Raw genomic sequence first — 24,713 nt, forward strand, 5'->3', positions numbered from 1 at the left:
AGCCCAAGATATTCTGTATTAAGTAGCTATAAAACATTAAAATATTATCTCTAGCAGTTGACCACAAGTGAAGTCTTTACGAGTTCTAAAATAGTAATTGCTAATTATAATTCAATAATTCCTTTTTTTTAAAAAATAGTGCCTTTGATACATACACAGTTAGAAAACATTTTAAGATAGATGGACTAAGTAGAAATAAAATCTCAATGAAATAGGGGCAGAAGATAATTTTCTTGATAAAGGAAATCTAAAAGAAACAGCAATAATGCTTAATAATTAGAAACATTTCCACTGACGTTAGGAACAATGTAAGGGTGACATCACCACCATAATTATTACCTTGGAGGTGCTAATAAATGTAATACTTTTTCAAAACAAAACTGAGTTCTAATAATATTAGAAAGAGGTATATTAACCATAATTTCTAAAAATATATTATCTTTAGAAACCCAAGAAAATAATTAGAATTAGTAAAGCAAAATTCCTCATGATTGGTGAATTAGTTATGTACATATTAAAATTAGTGTATCAATAATTAGAAAATATGATAGGAAAAGTATCCCATCACAGTAACAGCAGAAATTATATCTTGAAATGATCTTGTTTTTTTTTTATCCTCACCTGAGGATACTTTTCCCATTGATTTTTTTCTTTTTTTTTTTAAGGGAAGGATGGGGAGAGAGAGAGAAACATCAATGTAAGAAAGATACATTGATTGGTTGCCTCCCACATGTGCCCTGACTGGGGCTGGGGAACAAACCTGCAACCTAGGAATCAAACCTGCCACCCTTTGGTCCACAGGCCAACACTCTAACCACTGAGCAATGCCAGCCAGGGCATCTTGAAATTATCTTTTTTTTTTTAATTTTATTTTATTGCTTCAAGTATTTCCAAGAGTAGTACATATGTCCCCTTTTTTTCCCCATTGACCTTCCCCCGGTCTCCCCTACCCCCCCGTATCTTGCGTCCATTGGTTATGCTTATATGCATGCATACAAGTCCTTCGGTTGATCTCTTACCTCCCCCTCAACTCTCCCCTCCCTTCTCGCTGTAGTTTGACAGTCTGTTTGATGCTGCTCTGCCTCTGTATCTTCTTTTTTTTTCAACAGTTTATAACGTTATTATCCATACTAGAGGCCCGGTACATGAAATTTGTGCATGGTGTGTGTGTGTGTGTGTGTGTGTGTGTGTGTCCTTCAGCCCAGCCTGCACTCTTGCCAATCTGGGACATCCCTCTCACGATCCAGGACTGCTGGCTCCCAACCGCTCGCCTGCCTGCCTGCCTGGTTGCCCCTAACCACTTCTGCCTGCCAGCCTGATCACCCCCTAATCACTCCCCTGCCAGCCTGATCAACGCCTAAGTGCTCCCCTGCTGGCCCGATTGCCCCTAACTGCCCTCCCCTGCTGGCCGAGACCCCTAACTGCCCTCCCCTGCAGGCCTGGGTCCCCCCAACTGTCCACCTCTGCAGGACTTGTCCCCCCCAACTGCCCTCCTCTGCTGGCCTGGTCACCCCTAACTGCCCTCCCCTGCAGGCCTGATCGCCCCCAACTGCCCTCCCTTTTAGACCTGGTCCCTCCCAACTGCCCTCCCCTGCAGGCCTGATTGCCCACAACTGCCTTCCCCTGCCGACCATCTTGTGGCGGCCATCTTCTATCCACATGGGGGCGGCCATCTTGTGTTTTGGAGTGATGGTCAATTAGCATATTCCCTCTTTATTATATAGGAAATGAGTGAGATCAAGTGGTATTTTTCTTTCATTGACTGGCTTATTTCACTTAACATAATGCCCTCCAGTTCCATCCATGCTGTTGCAAATGGTAAGAATTCCTTCTTTTTTACCACAGTGTAGTATTCCATTGTGTAGATGTACCACAGCTTTTTAATCCACTCATCTGCTGATGGGCATTTAGGCAGTTTCCAAATATTAGCTATGGTAAATTGTGCTGCTATGAACATAAGGGTGCATATATCCTTTCTGATTGGTGTTTCTGGTTTCTTGGGATATAGTCCTAGAAATGGGATCACTGGGTCAAATGGGAGTTCCATTTTTAACTTTTTGAGGAAATTCCATACTGTCTTCCACAGTGGCTGCACCAGTCTGCATTCCCACCAGCCGTGAAGAAGGTTTCCTTTTTCTCCGCGTCCTCTCCAGCACTTGTCGTTTGTTGATGATAGCCATTCTGACAGGTGTGAGATGGTACCTCATTGTTGTTTTGATTTGCAGCTCTCGGATGATTAGTGATTTTGAGCATGTTTTCATATGTCTTTTGGCTTCCTGAATGAAGTAGGCTTTCTTGTTGTTTTGTTGATGGTTTCTTTTGCTGTGCAGAAGCTTTTTATTTTTATGTAGTCCCATTTGTTTATTTTCTCTTTAGTTTCCATTGCCTAAGGAGCTGTATCGGTAAAGATATTGCTACGACAAATGTCTGCTATTTTGCTGCCTACGGAGTCTTGTAGGATTTTTATGGTTTCCCATCTTACATTTAAGTCATTTATTTTTGTGTAAGTGTAAGTTGGTGGTCTAGTTTCATTTTTTTTTGCAAGTATCTGTCCAATTTTCCCAACATCATTTATTGAAGAGACTGTCTTGTCTCCATTGTATGCTAATGTTGGTGTTGCAAGGGTTCAGAAAGCCCCAATTCGGGACGCCATTAATGCCGGGGTTCCTGTTCCAGCAATATGGAGAAAGGCTGTGCATAGATTAAATAAGAGTCCAAAGACGAAAGATAAGTTTGAAAGGCATTGGGGGTCAGAGGAGCTTCAGCTAAAGGAGCTAAAGTTTTTCTTTGTCTCAGGACCCTTGCTTTTTATTTACACAATTTGTCGTAAGGCAAGGTGGAGATAATACACTTCAAAGGTTAGGGTACAGAAGCATTGTCAGATTGGGGAATAGCCTATGGCTGTTCAGGTGTTTGGCCAACAGGAGGCAATAACATGTAGATTAAGATGCCCTGAGCTGTCTGGTAGCAAACAGTCATCCTATTCAGGTTTGGTGGAAGTGCCTTTCAGCCATACCAACAGGTGATTACATATGTGACTCCAACAGGTGATTACATATGTGATTACATACGTTGAGTCCCCAAGTTTCATCAACCTTTTGGTGAAACTCTTGTAATTATGACATGCTGGAATTGGCTTCCGGCAGTATGCTCTTGTCTCCTTTGTCAAATATTAATTGAGCATACTGGCCCTAACTGCCAATATGTCAGTTTCTGGGTTCTCTGTTCTGTTCCACTGGTCTATATGTCTGTTCTGGTGCCAGTACCAGGCAGTTTTGAGAACTGTGGCTTTGTAGTATAGCTTGATATCTGGTATTGTGATCCATCCTACATTGTTCTTCTTTCTCAAGATTGCTGCAGCTATTCGGGGTCTTTTTTTATTCCAGCTGAATTTTGGAGAGTTTGTTCTAGGTCTTTGTAGGTATGCCATTGGTATTTTAATGGGGATTGCATTGAATTTATAGATTGCTTTTAGTAGTATGGACATTTTAATGATGCTGATTCTATCAATCCATGAACATGGTATATTCTTCCTCTATCTCTTTTTTCAATGTCCTGTAGTTTTCTGAGCACAGGTCTTTTACGTCCTTAGTTAAGTTTATTCTTAGGTATCTTAATTTTTTTGGTGAAATGGTAAATGGGATTGTATTTTTCACTTTCTTTCTGTGAGTTCATTATTAGTGTATAAAAAGGCCATAGATTTCTGGGTGTTAATTTTGTATCCTTCTACTTTGCAAAATTCACTTATTAGGTCCAGTAGTTTTTTGATGGAGTCTTTGGGGTTTTCTATGTGTAGTATCATGTCATCTGCAAATAAGGACAGTTTTACTTCTTTTCCAATTTGGATGCCTTTTATTTCTTCTTGTCTGATCACTATGGCTAGCACTTCCAGTACTATATCGATCAGGAGTGGTGAAAGTGGGCAAGAGGAAGGCACACTTCCAAGCTCTTTCTATGAAGCCAGCATTACCCTAACTCCAAAACCAGATAAAGACACCACAAAAAAAGAGAACTACAGGCCAATATCCTTGATGAAGAAAGATGCTAAAATCCTCAACAAAATTCTAGCAAATCGAATTCAGCATTACATTAGAAAGATAATACACCATGAGCAAGTGGGATTTATTCCAGGGATGCAAGAATGGTACAATATCCGCAAATCAATAAATGTGATACATCACATAAGCAAACTGAGAGACAAAAATCACATGATCGTATCAATAGATGCAGAAAAAGCATTTGACAAAATCCAACACCCTTTCTAGATAAAAACTCTCAGCAAAGTGGGAATAGAGGGAGCATACCTCAACATAACAAAGGCTTATACGACAAACCCACAGCCAACATCATACTCAATGGGCAAAAACTAAACTCATTTCCCCTAAGAACGGGAACAAGACAGGGATGCCGCTCTGTTGACTAATGAGTTTGCCAACCACTGCATAAGGCATTACCCTTACCCAGAAGTTTTGACTTCAGGTTAAAGACATTAGTACATTATTAAAATGTTTTTAAGTGTTTTTCCCTAAGGCAGTGGTCGGCAAACTCATTAGTCAACAGAGCCGCATGTGGCTCGCAAGCCGCAGTTTGCCGACCACTGATCTAGGTTGTCCATTTTGTTGGAATAGAGTTGTTCATAGTATTTTTCATAATCATTTGTATTTCTGTGGGATCGGTTGTTACTTTGCTGCTTTAATTTCTGATTTTTTTAATTTGGGTCCTCTCTCTTTGCTTCTTGGTGAACCTGGCTAGAGGTTCATCAATCTTGTTTATCCTTTCAAAGAACCAGCTCTTGGTTTTCTTGATCTTTTGTATTGTATTTTTGGTCTCTATGTCATTTATCTCTGCTCTGATCTTTATCATTTCCTTCCTTCTGCTTATGATAGGCTTTTCTTGTTACTCTCTACCTCCTTGAGTTATAGGGTTAGATAATTTATTACCATCTTTTCTTGTTTTTTTGTTTTGTTTTGTTTTTATATAGACCTACAGAGCTATGAACTTCCCTCTCAAGACTGCTTTCACTGTGTCCCATAGATTTTGGATTGTTGTGGTTTCATTGTTGTTTGTTGCCATGATGTTTTTTATTTCTTCTTTGATCTCTCTGGTAACCCAGTCATTGTTTCAAAGCATGCTATTTAGCTTCCAGATGTTTGATTTTTTTATTGTTTTTATTGTAGTTGATTTCTAGTTTTATGCCATTGTGATCTGAGAAGATGCTTGATATTCTATTTTCTTGAATTTGAAGAGACTTTGCCCATACCCCAATATGTGGTCTATCTTTGAAAATGACCAATGTGCACTTGAGAAGAATGTATATTCTGTAGCTTTGGGGTGGAATGTTCTGAAGATGTCAATTAATTCCATCTGATCTAGTAAGTCATTTAGGATTGCTGTTTCTTTGCTGATTTTTTGTTCAGAGGATTTGTCCAGTGGTGTTAGTAGTGTATTAAAGTCCCCTACTATGACTGTGTTGCTGTCAATCTCTCCTTTGATATCCTCCAGAAGTACTTTTTATGTATTTGGGTGTTCCTGTATTGGGTGCTTTGGGTGCATATATGTTTACCAGAGTTATATCTTCTTGTTGGATTGCTCCCTTTAGTATTATGAAGTGGCCTTCCTTATCTCTTGTTGTGGCCTTCACTTTGAGGTCTAATTTGTCAGATATATGTATTGCTACCTCAGCTTTTTTTTTCATTTCCATTTGCCTGAAATACCTTTTTCCATCCCTTCACCATCAGTCTGTATGAGTCCTTTGTTGTTCTAAGGTGGGTTTCCTGTAGACAGCAGATATATGGGTCATGTTTTCTTATCCACTCAGCTACACTATGTCTTTTGATTGGGGTATTTAATCCATTTACATTTAAAGTTATTATTAATAGGTACTTGTTTGTCACCATTTTTATTTTTTATGCCTGTGTTCCTTCTTCCCTTCCTATTTCTTCCTTTTATAGCAGACCCTTTTAGCATCTTACATTGCTGGTTTGATGGTAATAAACTCCCTTAGTCCTATTTTGTCTGTGAAGCTCCTGATTTCACCCTCAATTTTGATTGATAGCCTTGCTGGGTACAATGTTCTTGGATTCAGACCCTTGCTTTGCATGACTTTGTATATTTCATTCCATTCCCTTCTTGCCTGATGTGTTTCTGTTGAGAAATCAGTGGCTAGTCTGATAGGAGATCCTGTGTAGGTAACTTTCTGTCCCTCTCTGACAGCCTATAAGATTCTTACTTTGTTGTTGATGTTTGCCACTTTAATTATAATGTGTCTTGGTGTCGATCTTTTGGGGTTCATCTTGTTTGGGACTCTATGAGTTTCTTGACTTGTGTGAGTTTTTTCTTCCCGCTATTAGGGAAGTTTTCTGTCATTATTTCTTCAAACAGGTTTTCTATTCCTTGCTCAGTTTCCTCTCCTTCTGGCACCCCTTTTATGTGGATGTTGTTTCATTTAGTGGTGCCCCAAAGTCCCTTAGGCTCTCCTCTGTTTTTTAAGTTTTTTTTTCTAGATGCTGCTCTGCTTGGGTATTTTTTCCTACCTTGTGTTCTAGCTCTCTGATGGTGTCCTCCGCTTCTTCTAGTCTACTGTTGATGCTTTCTATTGAGTTCTTTATTGCAGCGATGTCATTTTTCATTTCTTCTTGATTCTTCATTTCCTCTTGGTTCTTACACATATTGTTGAATTTGTCTTCCATCCTTTTCAGTGACCTTATGACCATTTCTTTGAATTCTTTCTCTGTCATATTGCTTGCCTCATTTCATTTACTCCCTTTTCTGGTGATTCCTTCTTTCCTTTAGTCTGCAGGCTGTTTCTTTGTCTCCCTATGATCACTCCTCTCTGGGGTCTGGTTATATAGCTGTCCCTCTTCTGTGTTGACTTAAAGGCACAAAATACAACACAACAAGACACAACGCACAGGGCACCAAACACAAATGTATTCACAATACCTATACCCGTAAATAAAGGTGACCACCAGAGAAAAGAGAATTAGGAAATAGATAAGAGTGCAAAAATTATATTGAGAAACGGAAAAAATGTAAAAGAGAAAAGAGAGAGAAGAAAAAAAGGGGAAAAATATGTATATGGGGAGAAAACTCCAATAAAAGAACAACTAATCCAAAAAATGCAAACAACAAACCTACAAACAACAAAAAGCAGATGAATATGAGGAGGCAGAGCTTATTTCCAGGAGGTAACATCAAAGAATTGAATGAATGGGGAAATAGCCACAATTCAGTATAGAGGAGGTAGAATGAGAATGGGTGTATAAGAATAAAAGTAAAAAACTAAATACAAATATATATATATATATTTACTAGAGGCCCGGTGCATGAAATTCGTGCACTGGGGAGGGTGTCCCTCAGCCCAGCCTGCACCCTCTCCAATATGGGACCCCTCGGGGGATGTCCAACTGCAGGTTTAGGCCCGATCCCTGTGGAATCGGGCTTAAACCTGCAGTTGGACATTCCTCTCACAATCCAGGACCACTGGCTGCTAACTGCTCACCTGCCTGCCTGATTGCCCCCTAACTGCTCCCTTGCTGGCCTGATTGACACCTAACTGCTCCTCTGCAGGCCTAATTGCCCCCAAATACTCTCCCCTGCTGGCCTGATCACCCCCCCAAGGCTTTTATTAGTATAGATATGACCCTGCACAGAAAATTTTACTAACCCTGCTTTACAATAAGGGCTTGATGATTGAATCATTAGGACCAGACACCAAGATTTCCTTTCTTTGAATAGTGGAGGGAACAATTATCTTATCTTTAAGTTGCCCCAAAATTAAAATGAGATAATGACTTAGAAAAGTATAAAAGCACCATAGAAAGACAACTCTTTAAAATGAAAAACACTATTTTTATTCTTCCCTTACTTCCTTTACAGCTTTTATTTAAACTTTGAAATTTATAAAAATTTCACTCCAATTTTCATTTCTTTACATTCAATATTATTTTGTATTGGTTTCAGGTTTTATATTAGTTACAGAATAGTGGTTAGAAAATCATATACTTTACAAAGTGTTCCCTGATATTTCTAGTACCCACCTGGCATCATACCATCATTACAACACTATTGACTATATTCCCTATTTAAGTGACAATGGGTTTACAGGTTCCTTTCAGTCTTTCTTTTGTGTTGCTTGTCCTTCCTTTTCTTTCTCACTTCTTCCCTCATTTTCTTTATATAGTATCTCAATTGGCCATCAAAGCTCAGTGAAGGCACTGGGACATGCTTCATCCATTTTACAGACCAGGAAACTGAGGCCAATTCCAGTTGGCTGTGGAACTTGACTCAGCACACAGGAAGCCCTCAGAGCCATGCTCTTTGCGCTTCCTAAGGGGAAGCTGCCCAGCAAACAGAACAAACTTTCCAGTCAGGCTTCCAAGCCTCTTTCTCGAGCACCTCTTCATTGCGGATGCTCCACATTCTTTCCTCTCCCCGTCCCCTGCCCCCCATTCTTTACTGCCCCCGCTTCTCCGGAGCAGGTGGAAGGCTTCGCACTCACTGCCTAGGCATGCTCTGCCATGGGGCAGGGCACCGCGGGCTTGCTTTTGGGTCAAGGCAGGAGTCACTGCCTCTGAAGTGTGAAGGCCGCCTGAGCGAGGCCCGTTAGCACTGGGAGCTTCTCTGAATCACATCAGTCAGTTCAGTACCCTGCAGTGCAGCACCCCTCCACTGAGGTGGCACCACCCCTCAACCCCCGTCTCAGGGGTGAGGGTCCTTGCCCCTCTGCCCAGAGTCCTTCCATGCCCCTTGATCCCTGGCAGGGCTCTAGTATCCACCTGGCATCATACCATCATTACAACACTATTGACTATATTCACCATTCACCGGCGTCTTGGGGCCACTGCAGAACCTCTGTCTCTCTGCAGATGAGGTAGATCCCTGCCCTTGGTCTCCGGGAAGCTATGAATCTGTGGCCAGAGGCCAGGTCTGGGTCTCAGCAACCCCCTGCCTGCAATGTTCCCAGGGACCCCCGGGAGCGGCTAGGCGGGTCCGGCCTCACCTCCCCAGGGCGGCGATGTTCCCAGGGATCCCCCAGGAGTGGCTAGGCGGGTCTGGCCTCGCCTCCCCGGGCAGCGATGCTCCCAGGGAACACTGGGAGCGGCTAGGCGGTCCGGCCTCGCCTCCCCGGGGCAGCGATGATCCCAGGGAACCCTGGGAGCAGCTAGGTGGGTCCGGCCTCGCCTCCCCGGGGCGTCGATGCTCCCAGGGACCCCCGGGAGCGGCTAGGCGGTCCAGCCTCGCCTCCCCGGGGCGGTGATGATCCCAGGGACCCCCGGGAGCAGCTAGGCGGTCCAGCCTCGCCTCCCCGGGGCGGTGATGATCCCAGGGACCCCCGGGAGCGGCTAGGTGGGTCCGGCCTCACCTCCCCAGGGCGGCGATGTTCCCAGGGATCCCCCGGGAGTGGCTAGGCGGGTCTGGCCTCGCCTCCCCGGGCAGCGATGATCCCAGGGAACCCTGGGAGCAGCTAGGTGGGTCCGGCCTCACCTCCCCGGGGCGTCGATGTTCCCAGGGACCCCCGGAAGCGGCTAGGCGGTCCAGCCTCGCCTCCCCGGGGCGGGGATGATCCCAGGGACCCCCGGGAGCGGCTAGGCAGGTTCGGCCTCGCCTCCCCGGGGCGGTGATGATCCCAGGGACCCCCGGGAGTGGCTAGGCGGTCCGGCCTCTCCTCCCCGGGGCTGTGATGATCCCAGGGAACCCTGGGAGCGGCTAGGCAGTCCGGCCTTGCCTCCCCAGGGTGGCGATGAACAGGACCCTTCTTGTGCAGTCTGGTGCTGCCCAACCCACCACTTCCCCGGCCATGGGGTGGGCAGCGCCAGGGCCTACTCCGCTCCTGATGTTACCTGTACCCCCGGAAGCAGGCCATGGTGCTGCCCGCCTGCCTTTGTATGCAAATTAACCGCCATCTTTGGTGGGTTAATTTGCATACTCACTCACTCTGATTGGCTGTGGGCATAGCGAAGGTACCGTCAATTTACATATTTGTCTATTATTAGGTAAGATAATTTTCCTCCTTCTTTAATCTATCTATGTATTTGTTTACTATTGGAAAAGGAGGGTAGAGAGTAGATAGGCCTGAGTTGGTGATTGGAATTAGTTAAGCTATTAGTAGAAGAAGAGAACAAGCGAGGAGAGGAAAAACAGAAGCAAAAACAAACAATCAATCAAAAAACAAATGTAAAAACTAACCAATAAACAAACAAGAAGAAGACAGAAAGAAAGAGGCAAAAGAAAAAAAAATCTGGATAATGAAGAAAGCAAAGAGAGAAGTGTGTATGGGTTTGGAGCAGGGGAGAGGAAATTAGATGTATGAGTAAGATCAATTTTTAACTAAGTAAAAAGAGGGTAGAGAAAAACTAAAGCAGGAACTAGGTAAGAGAAACAGGACAAAAAAGGGGAAAAGTGATGAAGAGAGTGTTGGAATTAAGGAAAAATTGAGATAGAGTAAAATAATGCTAAAGGGAAAATCAGAATAGAATGTATAACACTAATCCCAAAATAAAATAAAATAAAGAAAAAGTAACATAAAACTAAAAAAGTGTAAAATAATAGTACTAATACTAATAGTTAAAAATATAATAAAAAAATAAGGTAAAATCGAGTGAGAGAAAAATAATTAGTTTCTTAAGTAAGAGATAAAAAATAAAAATGTGAAGTAGTGGAGGTCGTTCACTTCCTCCACTGTTCTGCTTGGCACGTCTTTTTCCTTGCAGGTATTGAAGTTCAATATTGAAGTTCCCTGGTGTCGTAAGCCACAACCCTATTTTCAAGCAGGCGGGATCTCTCTGCTCTCGTTCTCAGTCTGTTTTTAGTTGTATTTACACACACGAGTCAATTTCTGCTACAGCCCCTGGGTGGCAGTGTTTCTGTCTTAATATCCTGGGCTGAAAGGCCTCTCTACTCTGGCTCTGTGCTCAATTCTGTGAGGGACTGCGCAGCTGGAACAGTACTTCAGGCTGCCTTTCTGGGTCCAGTCCAGCTGTGGGTTAATACCTAGAATCCCCTTTTGCCAGCCGCCCTGTGGACCCCCTTCCACATTCGAGGGCTACACTGATCCCTATAGCCACGAATTTTCTGGGGGGCAGTCTTTCTCTGAGGCTCTAGTTCCCACTGCGCGCGTTTCTCCCTCCAGCCTGGATCCCAAATCTCACCTTTCTTTAGGCAATGCCGGCTGTTTTTAATTCACTATTTCCAGTGGGTGCTCTTTGATTCAGCTGTTCCTTCTGCTCTGTGAGAAGGTGCAGGGCCCATCCGTGAATTCACGTGTTTGTCTCCCCCCCCGCCCCCCCCCCCCCACCCACCCCTTGAGCAGACCTCCCAGGCGCCCGTGGTCAGGGAGGTTGGAGTTCCGGCATTTGTGGATTTGCAGCTGAGGTAACTGGTCCCTGAGCATTTTGGTTGTAAGGTCCCGGGTGGCATCCGAGATCTCCCCGGTTGAAGGTAAGGTTGGGGTTCCGATCACAGCCGTCTCCTCTTCAAAATGGTGCAGCCTCTGCGGCAGAGCCGGCAGCTCCAGGAGAGATTTCAGCTGCAGTCGAGGCTGCCCGGTCTTGGGGGGCTGGTCCGCCAGTCCCCAACAGTACCTTAGAGTATAGCTGTCCCTCACTCACAGACACTCCCCGCACGTCCATGCACTCTCCTTTCGATCTCTCACTCTCACACGATCTAGCAGCCTGCCATCCCATCGGCAGCCATCTTGGATCTCTTGAAATTATCTTTAACAAAAAACTTCATGGAGAAAACACACCAAGCTTTTCTAAAGAATACATAGGTGGAGTTGTTATTGTAAAGGGGCCATAAATTGAAAGCAATACCAATAAAGTTGAAACAGTTTTACTAGTAAAATAGAATGTGAAAAATGATTATAAAATGTATATGTACATTTTCTAAGGCTAGAGGATGACCTGCCTTATGAGTTATGAAGACAAAATTAAACTTTAGCTCTGAGACAAAGTGGCACTAGTGCATGAAAAGACAGAGTAGAAGATTAAGAAACAGATCCATGTATATTTGGAAATTTGGTATATAATATAGGTGACATTTCAAATAAGAATGGAAAAATAATGCTGCAGTAAGTGATTTGGTAAGGCTAGCTACCCAAATGGAATAAAATCAGATTCCTTCCTCCTATCCTGCAAACAAATAAGTTTGTGTGTAAAGGATCTAAACAAAATTTTAAGATTATAGAGAAAATTTTTAAAGCAGAATTAAATATATAAAAACAAAACCCCTAACCAAATAATTTAAATCCTTTGTACAAGTGACACCAAAATTCAAAGACATGCCATTGACAGCAGCTCCAAAAATGAGCTAATAGGAAATTTAATTTACAGGAGAAGAAAGTATAGGCTAACATGCTCAAAATATTAGTAATCACACAAAATAAAGACATATCACTTTACACAATTAGGCTGGACAAAAAGGGGATGGAGTATAGAAATCTAGATGATGCCAAGTGTTTGTGGCCATGTGGGGATACAGGATTCTCATGATGGAGGCTGCCTCCCGCCCCGTTCACAGTCTGAAGGTCTGGCCAATCCAAGGTATGTGTTCCAGTAGTACAAATCCATCCAGTGCAGGATCAGAATCACAGTTCTCAGCTCATCTGTTGTGGTCAACACCAAGGTTGCCTTCTGTAATTCCCTGCAGTTTGGCAGGGGAGAGGGTGGGTTTACATCCTAATCTCCTTGACTCTGAGAGTGTAGTTTTTGATGTCTTAGCTCAGATGCTGGGCATTAGCCAACCTAGGTAGCTGCAATGTGTACTTCAGTCATCTCTCAAAGTGGGGAATGCCTGATGCAGATGGGATGCCAACCAAGGGAGAAAGTGGTTGAGGGAATTTGAGAAGGTATACATGTTCTGGGTCCCAACTCAGTCCAGGCTTTGTACCCCTCACATCCTCCCATTATATGCAACTCTACAGCACTGTGCGGCCTCCTCACTCTTTACAAGTGTGATCCGAGTCCTAGTTGGTGGCCAGTACCAATCTGTAAGTCTGCAGCAAGAGATAGTGAAATGAGATAGAACCCCCGCTGGATTCCTTTTACTCTGGTAGTACTTTGGGCAGTCTGGGCTGTTTGCTTGGTGGGTTGACCCCAACCTCCACCCCCATGGTGATGTTTGTGGTTGTTTCTGTGTTCATTGATGGTATATCAGTTTGGGGAAACCCAGTGGGAGAGGCCAATCAGAGGCAGGGCTGACTAGGGGGAGGGGCCACAGGAGGTTGGCTGGCTAGTCCCAACCCCCATCAGGCTGGTTTGCTGGCTGCAGTGGGCGTGATAGCGACCAGTAGTTACCGCGTTCTGGTCGCTGGCTTTATATATATACTAGAGGCCCGGTGCACGAAATTCGTGCACAGGGGGCAGCGGGGAGTGTGTCCCTCAGCCTGGCCTGCACCCTCTCCAATCTGGGACCCCTCATGGGATAACCAGCAGTTGGACATCCCTCTCACAATTCAGAACTGCTGGCCCCTAACCGCTCACCTGCCTGCCTGATTGCCCCTAACTGCTTCTGCCTACCAGCCTGATTGTCCCTAACTGCTCCCCTGCTGGCTTGATTGCCCCTAACTACCTCTGCCTCGGCCCACACCTGGTACCCAGGATTCCCTCCTCCAGCTGACCACAGGCACCCAGGATCCCGGCTTCCCTACCTCTGGTCAGCCATAGGCGCCCAGGCTGGCTGCAGCCTTAGGGGATGGTGGACAGGGGGCTTCGTCTGTGCTGCAGCTGCAAGTGCTGGCGCCCAGGACTGCAGGGTGGGCGGCTTCTTTGTCTCCCAGGCCACAGCCAGCCACAGGTGCTGGTGCCCGGGACTGCAGGGTGGGCAGATTCTCCATCTACCATGCTGTAGCCAGCTGCAGGTGCTGGCACCTGGACCGCAGGGTGGGCGGCTTCTCTGTCTCCCAGGCCACAGCCAGCCACAGGTACTGGTGCCCAGGACTGCAGGGTGGGCGGCTTCTCCATCTCCCGGGCTGCAGCCAGCCGCAGGTGCTGGGGCCCGGTTTCTCCATCTCCCCCAGGACGTGGGGCGGGTGGACATGGGGTGGGCGGCTTCTCCAGCTGGCTGTAGCCTGGGATCATAGGGCAAGTGGCTTCTTCGTCTCCCAGATCGCATCCACCCTCAGGTACTGGCACCCGGTTTCTTGTCTCCCCCAGGACGTGGGGAGGGCGGCTTCTCCAGCTGGCTGTGGCTTGGGATCACAGGGCAGGCGGCTTCTTCATCTCCCAGGTCGCAGCCAGCCTCAGGCGCTGAGGCCCGGTTTCTCATTCTCCCCCAGGAGGTGGGGCAGGCGGACCTGAGGTTTCTGCTGCTGGCTGCAGCCTGGGATCACAGGGCAGGCGGCTTCTTCATCTCCCGGGCTGCAGCCAGCCTCAGGCACTGGCACCTGGTTTCTTGTCTCCCCCAGGACGTGGGGTGAACCGCTTCTCCAGCTGGCTGAGGCCTAAGATCACGGGGCAGGCAGCTTCTTGGTCTCCGTGGCTGCAGCCAGCCTCAGGTGCTGGGGCCCGGTTTCTCCGTCTCCCCAGGACATGGGGCGGGCGGACCTGAGGCTTCTGAGGCTGGCTGCAGCCTGGGATCGTGGGGCAGGCGGCTTCTTGGACCTGAGGCTTCTGAGGCTGGCTGCAGCCTGGGATCGTGGGGCAGGCGGCTTCTTGGTCTCCGTGGCTGCAGCCAGCCTCAGGCCCTGGCGCCTGACTTCTCCGACTCCCAGAGACCAGAGAGGCTGGGGGGCGGGGCTGCCGCCATGTTTTCAGTTTAATTGCATACTCACTCAGATTGGATGGTGGGCGTGGCTGGGGCGTGTCTGGTGGGCGTGGCTTGTGAGTGTAGCGGAGTGATGATTTGCATACTACTCTATTATTAGATAGATGTTGTTTATCTACAAGTTACATATTAGTCAGAGTTACCATTTATAGAATCAGTGTCAAAAGAATGGTAGGGTGGGTTACAATTCCCTAGGGCAGCAATTTTTTTTTTTTTTTTTAATCCTCACTTTATATTTTTCCATTGATTTTTAGAGAGAGTGGAAGAGAGATGGAAAGACAGATAAATATCTATGTGAGAGAAACACACAATCGATTGGTTGCCTCCTGCACAGCCCAGACCAGGGCCTGGGCCGGGGAACAGCCTGCAACAGAGGTATGTGCCCTTGACCAGAATCGAACCCGGGACCCTTTGGTCTGCAGGCTGACATTCTATCCACTGAGCCAAACCGGCTAGGGCTAGGGCAGCAATTTTCAACCGCTATGCCACAAGAATTTTTAAAACATACAGTACCTGACTTTTTAGTCAGGGGCATTGACCGCTTTTCCCTTAGATTGTAAAAAATAAAAAAGACAGCCAACACAGCAGTAGCCATCCAGTGTGAATGCATCAAAATTATACCCTCCCCCCATTTTTTTTTTGGTCAGATTGGCAAAAAATCTATTTTTTGGTGTGCCGCAGACTTTTAGTAATAAGTCATGTGTGCCATGGGATTGAAAATCTATGCAGTAGGGAAACTGACCTTCCTTTTAATCAATGTCCTCTGTAAGTTTAGAGTTTGGAACAGGTTGTGGGACCTTAACTTTCCATTGAGGCACAAGACATCTAGTTCACTAATTCTCAGGGTTGTTTTTTTCCTGTTTATATAAATAAACTAATGAGGAGAAACAATTCCCTAGCATTTATATCATCGCTAGGGAATTATGATGCATCCACCACCACCTCAGATCTCTGCATGTCAAAGCACCTTGACCACCACTCCAACGCTGCTGGGTCCTTAATTTGCCAGGATGGCTTTCAAGTGTTTTTGCACAAGTAATAATCGTGAGCAAAGGTGAGAGTCCCCATGTCAATAAATGGTCTTCTCTCCACCCTTAAATTCTACCTTCCTCCCTCTAACACCGAGACCCACTTTTACACATGCTCCCAGGTCCTATAATTCTTTTGCAATGTAGGCATTTCTTCCCAAAGCAGGGTTGGCATTTCTCTATCCAGGCTATGCTGGGACCTGTCTCTTGGTATCAGCCTGGAGGCAATGAGGAATAATAATGATGATGATGATAATAGTAATTCCGTAAGGCATCCCCCTCAGGTGAGACTAATCCCCTCCTGGTAATATGGAGGGGACTGTTTCTGCCATCGGAAAGGCTCGGGGAAATCAGAGATGGGGTAGGGGAGGGAGTCAAGATTCTTAGATTGTCCCTTCAGATACCCCAACTCCAGATCCTAAGGTCTTACTCTCTGTATCTGGGCTGATTTTTACACCAGACCTGCTGAGCTGCACATTAGTCTTCTTTGCAGCTCTGCCACTCATCAGACCCTGGCGGATTCTCAGTAGTCTTCCCTGTGGTGGCAGAAGGTAAGGTTCTTTGGCTTTCAGCAGATACCTTAAATTGGAGGATGACTATCATTTACTTTTTGTAAAATGACATGTTATTGTATTTTATTCAAGTACTAGTGGGGAAATGAATCTCAGATGGGTCATTGACCAAGAGAGAGAGAAAAGCAGAATTATACCTATCTAGGAAGGTGTACAACGTTTCCTTCCCAATATAGACATTATACCTATAGCTACACAACATATTTTCTTTGCAAGTATACAGAGAACATAAAAAAAGAAAAAATATATTAGGAAATAAAGTCTCAATAAATGTTGAAGAATTAGTATTAGCCAAAGAATTCTCTGACCACAATAAAATTTTATCAGATATAAAATTAGAATGTTTTAGTTTTTGAAATGAAGAACTACAAAATAACCACATCAAAGAATATATTGAAAAAGAAATTTGATAATTTTTTAGCTAAATGATGAAACTATGTTATGACTCAAAACCTGCAGAATGCAGCTAAACTAGTATTAGGCGAAATTTTATAAACCTGAATGCCTATATTGGGAAAGTAAAAAAGGCTGAAAATTAATGAGCCTCTTTCCATCTTAAAATGTCAGGAAAAAGAACAGTAAATTAACATAATTGAAATGAAATATAAAAACATTAAGTTTATAAGATAGATAAAAAGGAATAGCAAAGGTTAAAATGTGGCTTTTTAACAAGACTAATAAAATTGACAACCCCCTAGAAGACTAACAAACCAAAAAAAGAGATCACACAAAAAGCCAACAGCGGGAATGTGAAAGAGGACAATACTAAACAGAAAAGCAGAGGTCATTATATGCCAATAAATTCTTAATTTGGTTGACATAAATTCCTAGGAAAGTATTACCCACCAGAAAAATACCAGTAGGAAAACTGAATAGTCCTATATTCATTAAAAATAGAATTAAAGTTGAGTTTCCGCCAAAGTTAACAGAAGATATGTGGATGGCAAATAAGCATATGAAAATGTTCAGTATTCATTGGAGAATGCAAATTAAAATCATAGCTACAAGTATAGCTAAAAGTTTAAAGATAAAAAGTAACAAATGCTGATGAGGAGCAACAGGAACTCACATACATTGCTAGTGGGAATGCAAAATGGTACAGCCACTTTGAAAATAGTTTGGCAGTTTCTTTTTTAAGTATTTTTTTAAAATTGATTTCAGAGAGAGGAAGGGAGAGGGAGAGAGGGAAACATCAATGATGAGAGAACCATTGATCAGCTGCCTCCTGCATGTCCCCTACTGGTGTATGAACCTGCAACCTGGGCATGTGCCCTGACCAGGAATCAAACCATGACCTCCTGGTTCATAGGTTGATGCTCAACCACTGAGCCATACCAGCCAGGCTTGGCAGTTTCTTATCAAGTTAAACATGCACTTATCATAGAAACCAGTGATCCTATTTCCACATATTTACCTAAGTAATAAAATTGTATGTGTACTGTTGTGCTGGGCCAGCTCAGCCAAGGGTTCGGTGAGCCTGAGGGGGGCAGTGAAGGATTAAAGAAAAGACAGAATAAGCTGGGGCTCGGTGGATCTCCTGTGCCTGGGTGAGGCCACAAAGAAAGATCCAGATGGCAAGCTGATGCTTTATTTTATAGTCGGAGGTAAACAAGGTAGTAGTCACCATAGTTACAATGTTCTTGTGAGTTTCACTTTTGGCAGCACTTGCTGCACCTTCCACAGCCCATTAGCTACCCAGGAAGGATCTAGGGAGTGTCATAAGGTTAAGCTTAATTATGCTAAGAGGGCTGTGCCCTCTAAGCTGGGACTTGTTTGCCAACAGGTCAGTCCGAGGTTTAACCCTATAGCCTCTCCCTACATACCGTAAGAAAGAAAAAAACTAAAAAAAAATGTTTACTGACTGCCAGCTTATAAGCCTCTCTTCCTCTTATGCCCCACATATGGGCAAGCAGACAAGACCTCAGCCCAGGTCCCTCCTTCCTTAGTGGTGATGGGAAATTCAAACCAAGAGGCCTCTGCCCATGCTCAGGAGCCCTCACTCTACCTCCAAACCCCAACCACCTTAAAAACCCCAAGCAGTTTCCCTTCCTTAATCTTTCAAACCATTTTTGGGTCTGCTTGGTAGCTATCCTGCTCTCCCTAGAAAGCAAGTCTTGGTGTTTGGGTGGCATTATCAGACTTGATGTCCAAACCAAACTTGGCAAATATGGTGGCAGGGAGGGTAACCACCATATCCACAGAAAAGGCTGTGCAGGAATGTTTATAGGAACTGTATTGATAATATCCAGAAACTAGGAATAAACCAAATGTTTATCAACTTGTGAGTGGATAAACAAATTGTGGTTTATCTACACAGTAGAAAACTACTCAGCAATAAAGAGGAACAAAATCCTGATACATGTGAAAGCACAGATGGATCTCAGAGGTGTTATGCTAAACGAAAGAAGCCAAGTCACAAAGGCTACATAATGAATCCACTTAAAGGACATTATTGAAAATGCAAAACTGTAGAAACAGAAACCAAATCAGCAATGTTCTGGGCCTGGGAGTAAGGAGAGGAGATTGAACACAAAGGGGCGCAAGAGAATTTTGGGGTTGATGGAAATGGCCTGTATTTTGTGGTGGTGGCATTTGATGTATATCTTTGACAAAATCTACTGAACTATACACTTACAAAAAGTTTTGCCTAAAAGAAAACTTTAGGCTTGACTGGTGAGTTCTGGTAAATATTTAACGAAAAGTTAATTCCAAATCTTATAAAATTTCCAAAGAATAGAAATAAATGAACACTCTCCAACATTTTATAAGGCTAGCATAAATCGTTATTAAAATCTGACAAAGACATTAAAAGAAAATTACAGGCCATTGTCAATTATGAACATAAGTGCAAAAATGTCAGTAAAGCAAAACCAGTAATATAAACAAAATATCATTGTCGGAATAGGTGTATTCTAGGAATATAAGGTTGTTCTATTAAAAAAACCTATCAATGTAATTAACCATATTAACAGATTAAAAGATAAAAATCATGATCACATAAAAGTTGCAGAAAAGTTATTTAGAATTCAGTATCCATTTATGTTGATAAAAAAAATCTTAGCAAACGGAATAAAGGGGAACTGCTATTATTTTTTTCTTTCATAATTGAGATTTTATTGTTTGTTTTGAGGATAAGTACATAGACATTTCAATTTGTACACAATTCTTAACATACATACAAAAAATGTAAAATCATGTAGTTGTAATTCTTTTCTAAACAGTTATTCCAGTGACTTTCCAGCTTAAAATTTGGAGGCGAATTTTTCTTAATCGAGTATGAAGTACCAATATCTTCAAATGTTGATACGCTGTTACATCAAAGTACCACTAATTCACATTTCAATACCATGTATACTACATAAAAATTTCAATCTTACACAGCATATTGACAAAGTTACTAGGAAAGCTGGACTACCACACCAAAGATATTACAGATGCACAAAATTCTGACAGAGAGCCAAGATCAAGGAATGATTTTCTTTAGGAAACAATTCTACCAAATTGTTTCTACACGTGAATAGAAGTAATTTAAAATGTTCAAGACACAGCAAATGCACAACTGACTCCAAATTGCATTTGGTATGCTTTGTATTATCTATATAATAAAGAGCCAGGGTCATTACGACCCAAGGCTCGACCAGACGGCAAGTCAGTGCTGGGTTGCCGTGCCAGGTGGGAGTCAATCCTGGGCGGGAGCCAGTCCCGGCGGGGGGGCGGGGGGGAGCCAGTCCCGGGTCTCAGCCATGCCGGGCGAGAGTCAGTCCTGGGTCATGTAAGTGGAAACCAAAAGAAATAGAAACAAGGCAGACCTATCCCTCCACATGGGGAGATATTGGCAGAAGAATAGCAGGGAGCTAGAACTCCCACCATCTCATAACAATAATGAATACCCATCCCCCTCCCCCGACACACACACCTACAAACCTTGGGCCAAGTGGGGAACCTGGACTTCTACTCTCTTCTTGAAATAATGAGTGGCAACTCACCCTTCCCTTACCAGAGCAGTATGAAAGCAAAGCCAGATAAAATAGGGTTGAAAAAGATTCAGAGTTTCATAATGCTCAAAATTTCTAGGTTTCAATTATCAAATTATTCATACAAAGAAGCAGAAAGATCTAAAACTGAATAAAAAAAATAATAGATACTAACACTGAGATAGTAGAGATGACAGAGTTATTTGATAATAAATTTAAAGCAGCCATCAAAAAAATCTTTACATGAGTGATTTTGAACATCCTTAAATGGGAAAAAATAAGTTATGGCAAATAAATAAAGTCTCAGCAAAGGAAATGAAGCTATAAAGAAGAACCAAATGAAAATTGTAGTACAGAAGAATATAATAACTGAAATAAATAACTCAGTGAATAGGCTCAAAGCAGAATGGATGGAACAGAGGAAGCACTCAGGGAACTAGAACATATAACAATAAAAATATTCAATGAGAATAGGGAGAACATGGGCTTGAAAACAACAACAGAAAAATATCAGAACCACAGGAACCAGTGGAGTCATAACAACATAAATAAATATAAATAAATAAATAAATAAATAAATAAAAACTGTAACATTTGGAGTCCAGGAAGAAATTAAAGGAGATGGAGCTGAAAAGAGTACTTGAAATAATGGCTGAAAACTTGTCCAATTGGTCAAAAGTCAGAAATCCTCAATTTTAAGAAGGTGAGCAAATACAAAATGAGATAAACCCAGAGATATCAACACCCACATCATAGTCAAACTTCTGAAAAATTAAAATAAAAACAAAAAAGTCTTGAAAGTTCTGAATGACAAATAACACTTTATAAGGAAAAAGTAATTCTCATGACAATAGGTTTTCCATTAGAAACCATAAAGTCTAAAAATAAAAGAACTGTCAACAGAGTCCTATTTCCAATGAAAATATCCTTCAGCAATATGGGGAAAATCAAGGCACCTCAGGAAAGAGAAAACACAAATGTAAACAAGAATTGATGATAATATCCAAATCTCAAAATATATATGAAATATATTCAATATCATATATCCAGGTAAACTCAAATTTATTCCTCCATTACTTACCAGGATAGCTAAAATTAAATAGGTTTATAATATTAACTAGAAGCCCGGTGCACGAAATTCGTGCACGGCGGGGGGTTGTCCCTCAGCCCAGCCTGTACCCTCTCCAATATGGGACATCCCTCTCACAATCCAGGACTGCTGGCTCCCAACTGCTTGTCTGCCTGCCTTCCTGATTGCTCCTAACCGCTTCTGCCTGCCAGCCTGATCACCCCCTAACCACTTCGCTGCCAACCTGGTTGATGCTTAACTGCTCCCCTGCCAGCCTGTTTGCCCCCAACTTCCCTCCTCTGCCAGCCTGGTCACCCCTAACTGCCCTCTCCTGCAGGGTTGATCACCTTCAACTGCCCTCCCTTGCAAGCCTGGTCCCTCTCAACTGCCCTCCCTTGCAGGCCTGGTCCCTCACAACTGCCCTCCCTTGCAGGCCAGGTGCCTCCCAACTGCCCTCTCCTGCTGGCCATCTTGTAGTGGCCATCTTGTGTCCACATGGGGGCAGGATCTTTGACCACATGGGGGCAGACATATTATGTGTTGGAGTGATGGTCAATCTGCATATTACTCTTATTAGATAGGATAGAGGCCTGGTACATGGGTGGGGGCCAGCTGGTTTGCCCTGAAGGGTGTCTCGGATCAGGGTGGGGTTCCCTTGGGGCGTGGGGTGGCCTGAGCGAGGGACCTGTGGTGGTTTGCAGGCCGGCCACACCCCCTGGCAACCCAAGTGGAGGCCCTGGTATCTGGAATTTATTTTCCTTCTACAATTGAAACTTTGTAGCCTGGAGCGGAGCCAAGCCTGCTGCTCCCTCCGGGGCAGCAGCCATTTCTGTGGCAGTTAATTCACCTTCTACAATTGAAACTTTGTAGCCTTAAGCGGGTGAGCCCGGCCAGGGTGTGCAGAAAGCTTTGCTTCCCCTGTTGCCGCCGGCAACCCTGGCCTGCTCTCTCAAGCTCCATTCTGCCGCCATTTGTTTGAATTTGTTTACCTTCTGTAATTGAAACTTTGTAGCTTGAGTGGAGGCTTAGGCCTGCAACCGCTCGCGGAAAGCTTGGCTTGCTCTGTTACCTGGGAAACCTTGCTCTCTGTGGCTGTAGCAATCTTGGATGGGGTTAATTTGCATACTCACCCTGATTGGCTCGTGGGCGTGGCTTGGCTTGTGGGTGTGGCTTATTAGATTATTGGCAAGTATCTGCAGGATCTGGAACTCTGATTCACTGCAGGTGGTGTATAACTTGGATAAAAGGATGCAAAACTATATCTACTAAAACTAAACATATGCCTACAGCGTGAGTCATTAAATTTACTCCTTTTATATGTCCAAAAGACATGAGCATATAGGTCCTCAAAATCATATGTGAAGGGATATTTAGCATACCTTTATTCATAATATCTTTAAATTAGAAACAACTTACAAATCTGCCTACAGGAAAATGGAAGAATGGTAGTAAATTCAAATAGAATACTACACACCTACAAAAAAGAATAAAATCCTGATATGAAGAGTAATATGGGTTAATTTCATAGATATTATGTTGAGCAAAAGAAGTGAGACACAAATGAGAATACATCTTATAAATCCACTGATATGAATTTCATGAACTGATGGTACTATCAATGATTATAAAGGTCAGAAACTTAAGAAATTCTGAGGATAGTAGTCAGAAGGGGGGATGAAAGAAACTTCTAAAATCTTGAAAAAGATTCTATATCTTATATTGTGTGTTACACATGTAAACAAAATTGATCTCTACATTTATGTTTCATGCACAGGTGGAGTTAAATGTAAGTGTTTTCTAGCACTGAAAGTCGCTTATTATTTGAGCTTGGGTTCCTCAACTTTCAGAGTCCATGCTAATCTCCATTATGTCATATTACCATCTGAAGTTAAGATCTAATTCTACAGCTCAGTAACCCTGAAAAATGAAAGAGGATTTATCCTGATTAAGAACTCTGAAGAAATCATACTAACAATTCAATATAATTCACCAAATATTCTGCATAAAATATCATCTCAAATGGAGTACCATTTATGATTCAATAATTGGAATTTAAGAGGAAGTAAAAGAGTAGGTCTTTTGTTATTCTCATAGTTTGTGGACTCAGTAGTAATACTGATAAACTATTGAAAAAGTAGGTGTTTACCTTTTCTACAAATATTTAAATTGTTTGGGTAATACTAAAAGACTAAATTTTTAGCCTAAACATACTTTAATATATTTTTATTATTAATTTTAGAGAGGAAGGGAGAGGGAGAGAAAGATAGAAACATCAATGATGAGAGAGAATCATTGATCGGCTTCCTCCTCCATACCCCACACTCGGGATCTAGCATGCAACTCGAGCATGTGCCCTGACTAGGAATCAAACTCTGACTTCCTGGTTCATAGGTTGATGCTCAACCACTGAGAAACACCAGCAAGGCAGCCTAACCATACTTTAAAAAGTGACTGTCATATACTGGAAAATGAGACATTAATATGTAATCATATATAATAAAAGGCTAATATGCAAATCGACCAAGCAGCGGAACGACCGATCACTATGGCACACACTGACCACCAGGGGGTAGATGCTTAATGCAGGAGCTGCCCCTGGTGGTCAGTGCACTCCCACAGGGGGAACACTGCTCAGCCAGAAGCCCTGAGCCGGGCTCACTGCTGGCAAGTGCAGCGGTGGTGGCAGGAGCCTCTTCCATGGAAAGGCCCTAAGCCATCAGTCGGACATCCACCAAGGGCTCCTGGACTGCAAGAGGGCACAGGCCTGGCTGAGGACCACCCTTCCACCCCCCGAGTGCATGAATTTCATGCACCGGGCCTCTAGTAGTATATAAACACCTCCCCCATCTATGGAATGTTAAGGGGAAACCCAAGACAATCAAAGCCTTCCATATTCAATATCCCACTATTTTCTGGTTGTACCAAAAAATAAACAACCAGCGAATGATTTCACCTCTTAATAAAGCATTTCCACTTTTAAAAATGGGATGATGTGGAATTCCCTCCTTCTTAAGAATGTTTCTAGAGCTACCAAAAAACTTAATAGTTGATAAAAATATTCCTCTGGATTGTACAAGCAGGGAGACAGGGACCACTGATAAGACATGCAATAGGATATTAATGAGATGTGATTTCCTTTTCTCCTGCTTCAACTGAGGCTGGACTCTCCTCATTTCAGTTTCTCCGTTTGTTGCAGGTAAATCTTTAGGTTCCTTGTCTGCCGCTTCAGCCTGCTTACGCTTTGCTTCCCTTTTCCCTTTCGTTTGCACTTTTTTGTCTGCAGATTTATCCTTTCCTGGCACCTTTT

General features: G+C 43.3%; 1 protein-coding gene across 1 annotated transcript in view; it reads left to right on the top strand.

Moving 5' to 3' along the window:
* The window catches only part of LOC307111483 (F-box/WD repeat-containing protein 12-like), an 86,783-nt gene that overhangs the window by 44,906 nt on the left and 17,164 nt on the right, over positions 1–24,713 (top strand). The window lies entirely within an intron of this gene.

This window comes from Cnephaeus nilssonii, assembly GCF_951640355.1.
Source record: "Cnephaeus nilssonii genome assembly, chromosome: 14".
Lineage (NCBI taxonomy): Eukaryota > Metazoa > Chordata > Mammalia > Chiroptera > Vespertilionidae > Cnephaeus > Cnephaeus nilssonii.